Below are 5,231 nucleotides of genomic sequence, written 5' to 3'. Positions count from 1 at the left end.
CTCTAAAAATAAGGAGTTGAGGGTGAGGTGTATTGTCCGTTAAAACTAAATTTCAACCCAAATAAAGAAAAAGTCACCGGATCTAAGAAACCCCCAACACAGCTAAGGACCAAAAAAATAAAAGGACACTCACCAAGAAGTTATAATCTGAGAGAGCTTACTGAAAACCCATCTCTTTATCATATATACTTTTCAAACCCACAAGTGCCTAAAACGATTGAAAGCGAGCTCTGGTGTCAAGCATCAAGGGAACAACTAGACAGAGACTTGCATTGAGGAATAATAATGTGTTGTAGTAGTAGAAAAATAATGGCTCTTTAATTTGTAAAAGTTTTAAAAAGTAAGAAAAATAAAAGTGAATAAAACATCAAATAAAATTAAAGATTATTGAAGAAAAAGATTTTTCTTTTTTCGATGACCTAATTTATCTTGGTGTAGAGTTTAGACCATGGTTTTAAAAACCGAACTAGGGGTAAAATCAGATTTACCTTTAGTTCTTGGTTTAACTCGATTTTTGACCGATTTTTACCGATATTGACCAGTTATGGGGGTATTTGACTGGATTGGTGGCCAATTCCCTGTTCAACTGGTCAAACCGGTCTATTCAGTCCATTTTTAAAACCATGGATTAGACTGTAGATTCCTTTCTTTTATAATAGAAAATGAATATGAGAATATAAGAAAAACCATCTTTTCACCTTGTATTTTAAGTCTTCTCTATCCCTTTTATTGGCTACCACTTCTTTGGTCTAACAGATTATCCTAAGCCCACTAGAGACTACAGAGAACGCTGGAATTACTAGTGGGTCCATTATTGAGAGAACCCAATTTGAGGTTATCTTATCTACTCTTCATTTTTAACCAGTTTTGTTTACCCTATAGTTTCACATTGGTTTCAGCCTAGTGACAATTGGGCCAGCCCAACTCAGACCGATGATCTTTTATTCAGTTCAGGTGTCATTGACTTTGCTGGTTCAAGAGTGGTTCACATGGTTGGTGGCATAATAGGCTTGTGGGGTGCATTTATTGAAGGCCCACGAGTTGGCCAATTCGACCAAGCAGGCAGGTCCATGACTTTACGTGGTCATAGCGCGTCTCTAGTCATGCTCGGTTCATTCTTGTTATGGTTTGGTTGGTATGAGTTCAACCTAGTTCATTTCTCACGATAGCGAGATCCTACAGTGATAGTGGTCTTACTACAATGGAATGTCATTGGGAGGACAGCTGTCAACACAACATTAGTCGGTTGCACAGGTGCCCTTACAACCTTGTTTAGCAAATGCTTATTGATGGGACATTGGAATAATGTGCTAGACATTTGTAATGGTCTGCTAGTGGGATTTGCTGTAATCACCTCAGGGTGTTCAGTGTACTAGAACCTTGGGCAGCAATCATATGTGGCTTTGTGGCTTCTTGGGTTTTGATTGGGTGCAACAAGCTTGCAGAGAAGTTAAAATATGATGACCCACTAGAGGCAGCACAATTACATGGTGGGTGTGTGGTGGAGCGTGGGGGTTTTATTCATAGGATTGTTTGCAACAACATCGTATGTGAATGAGGTGTATCCAAGTCAACCCGGTAGACCATACAGGTTGTTTATGGGAGGTGGAGGGTAGCTATTGGCAGCACCAATTGTACAAATATTGGTGGTGTCAGGGTGGGTCATGGCCACAATGGGACCACTTTTTTTTTTGCTTAATAAAATGAAGTTGTTAAGAGTGTCAAGGGATGACGAGTTGGCAGGCATGGATATGACAAGGCTTGGTGGTTTTGCTTATGCTTACCATGATGAAGATGATCAATCTATTAAGCATGCATATATGACGGGGAAGATTGAGCCTAACATTGAGAACCCACCAGCTAATCTTAGTTTTCCATCAACGGATGTGTGATCAGGCTTTCTTTGTTTGTAACAAAATAATTAGAGGGAAAAAAAAGTAAACTAGAATATATATATATATATATATATATGTGGGTACCATATGTATGAAATTTAAGAAGTGGGAGAGCATGCTATTGGTTATTGTAAGAACAAGTCTACGTAGTATGTTCTTTTGATGTTTTTTATGGTCCTAAACCTTTTGAATCTTGATAATATAATTTGTAACGAGGCTAAACATTCAGCATTGGTGTAATGCATTAATAAAAGTTTTCCATTCACAAAAAAAAAAAAAAAGAAGTGTTAGAGTTTAATTTTAAATTTAAGTTAATAAGTTGAGTTTGTCTCCTTTAGTTTTCTTTTAATTTTTATTTGTTTGATGCAAAAATTCTAATTTAATTCATAAACTTCCAACTGTTATGTTTTTACCTCTTAAAATTTGAATTAATATAAAATCGTTAATGTTCTATTCAAATTAATGGATATTGCATTTTGTGGACAATTTTCAATTTGCACAATTTAGTTTTACAAAATTTTCAATTGTTATAATTTGACGTCCAAAAATTTGGATTGAAAAGAAATTATTAATGTGCATTGATATAAAATTTCAATGATTTCATTTTATTCTAAATCTTATGAGGGTCAAATTTAGTAACTAAAAAGTTTGTGATATAAATTGTTACATGGGGTAACTGTGAAAGCACTCAAAAGAAATTATGTTAGGGAGATAAACATCTTGGGGAGACTCCTTGAGTGGTTAATACAGGGGCAGCACTATTCTATTTGAACCCCCTGACTTCCAAAAAAAAATTATATATATAAAATATTTCTTTATTTTTGTTAGTTTAATACTTTAATTTATTTTTAAAAATATTTTTGCACACCTTGACTTAAATTTTGCACACCCTTATTATAAGTATTTCTAACTCTAAGAGTAAAGAGTAAGTGTTTGTGAATTGTAAGTATTACTCTTTTTTATAAATTTATATCATGTGTGTGAGTATGTCTAATATTGATAGTGTATATTACTCTTTGTTATAATGCTATTTGTGTGAATTATGATGTGTGTGGACATTTGTGTGTACAATATAAATTTATATAATTTAATAATTAGGAAATAGAGATAATTTGTTACATGTGTGTGTATTGTTATCATGTTATAATAACTTTTTTTTATATAAAATTAGTAAAATTTAAGAAAAAAATTATAAAGTTAGTGATTATCCAAGCATTTGGCTAGTTAAGTAGACGCAAAATGTATAAGTTTATATATGAATGAGTGTGGTTGTGTGTCTCAATAATTAATACAAAGCTAATGAGTTTAGTTTAGTCATTTAGTTTAAAATATTTAATAAAAACAATAACAAATAGATAATAACAACTGCATAAAAATAAAAATGTTAGATAGACTTAACAAAATAAAATAGTCATAGCCTCATAGTCATAGCTACCCACATTGGGCATAGATACTCATAATGAACTATCATATAACAATTTAAAATTTGAAAACTTGTAGAAGAAAATTATTAAACTTCATGTATTAATTTTATTTTGTTGTTAATTCAATATATTCAAGTTCTTTTTTATTAAAATTTTTTAATGACCCCCCTAAACAAAATTCCTGGAGTCGCCACTGGGTTAATATAACATATAGAGACACACTTAACCCAAAAGGCCTAAGTTCAACTGGTATGAACTCAATTGTGTTATATTAATTACTCATTCTTCTCACCATTATTCAATATGAGATTTCATTCATACATATAAACCTAACAAATTATTAATGGGTCTTTGTACAAAACCCTCTCTCTCTCTCTCTCTCTCTCTCTCTCTCTCTCTCATATTATAGTTTAGTTGAGAAGGTTTGTGTGGCACAATAGTTATTTTTGCAAATAAATGTAATCAATAATTTAACCTATTACTTTTCTTTAAAAAAAAAAACATTTGAAATGGAATGAGAAAAGAGAAGAGGAGGGGAATTCGTCTTCCTATTTTTCAAATATAAGATTAGTGATGAGGTCTATCAAGTGAAAATTCAATTCACTTCATTTTGCATTGGTTACAAATACCTTGACAAGAGAACAAAAATAGAACCTAATTTTAAAAATAGGGATTGATAGAGGAGAGTGACAAGTCTCTCCCACTTCATTTTGTACCATCATGTCAATTTTTGACCTTATATATATATATATATATATATATATATATATATATTATTTTTTTAATTTTTTATGAATTATTTTGCATACTTTCTATAATACCAAAATAATTCTTATATATTAACAAATGAGATGATACTAGAAAACTTTTATTATTTAGAATAATATGAATGAGTTTTGATTGGGAAATAAAATGAGTGTAAGTAAATGGGGTGATCACACCATAATATGGTGTATGAGCATTTTTGCTAAATAATACATTGAAAAAGACATTTGCCAAAATAGTAATGTTTGAATGTTCTTTGAAAAAATAAAAATTTTGATATCTCGTATCTTTTAGAGACAAGTTCCACATTTGTACTAGACATCATGTCCAAGTGAAGATTGTCTTCTAGAAAGACAAGTTCCATTTTTCAAAGGATATTTTGCCAAATAGCTATCAAACATTGCTATTTTGACAAATATATTTTTTTAAAGTATTATTTAGTAAAAATGGTCCATGGTGCATTCTCATGCAAATTGTCAAAATATAAAATAAGGATTAAAAATGCAAACCACATAAAAGCCCCAAATATGTTGTCAAAGACGAAAACCCAAGCACCTGGGCGAAACACCCTCTCTATGGCACCTCTATTGAAACTCCACTAGTGAATAACTGCAGTTCAAGATAGACAAATAAGCCCTCTAGACTAAAGCTATCCCAGAATTTGAGCCCTACAAGCTCCAGGTATCAACCGACTACACCAAGTCTGTTCTTCACGTAGTCTCTAGAGTCCATGCATTGAGCAGCCAACAATAAGCCACCATGTCCCCTTGGAAATGTGGTTTGCTCCAAAATATTTCCAACTCCAAGCCAACTCTTAACACTCAAGTATGGTGATGAAGATGATGGAAACAATCTCCTCTCAAAGATATGTCTATAATGAGAGATAAAGAGAAGAGAGAATGGGAGGGATTCAATCAATAAGCAATGCAAATGCTATCTTTGTTTTTCTCATGTACACATGCCAATGAAATGAGTTGTCTCTTTTGGACTTATAAGTTGGTCAAGTGATAAGAATGACTTGCTGGACTTCGTCCTTGAGCAAGTTGCAATCGTGAATTGCTCGCGAGCAGGTCGTGACTAGCTCAGTAAAAAGGTCTCTCCTTTATCTACCACATCCAGTTCACGGGCAAGGCAAGTATCTCATTGG

General features: G+C 32.6%; 1 pseudogene; it reads left to right on the top strand.

Moving 5' to 3' along the window:
- The first annotated feature begins 544 nt into the window (after positions 1 to 544).
- LOC115980759 lies at positions 545 to 1,892 on the top strand (annotated as a pseudogene).
- Positions 1,893 to 5,231: the final 3,339 nt, after the last annotated feature.

The sequence above is a fragment of the Quercus lobata genome, chromosome 3, assembly GCF_001633185.2.
Source record: "Quercus lobata isolate SW786 chromosome 3, ValleyOak3.0 Primary Assembly, whole genome shotgun sequence".
Lineage (NCBI taxonomy): Eukaryota > Viridiplantae > Streptophyta > Magnoliopsida > Fagales > Fagaceae > Quercus > Quercus lobata.
This window is presented reverse-complemented; position numbering and strand designations above follow the sequence as displayed.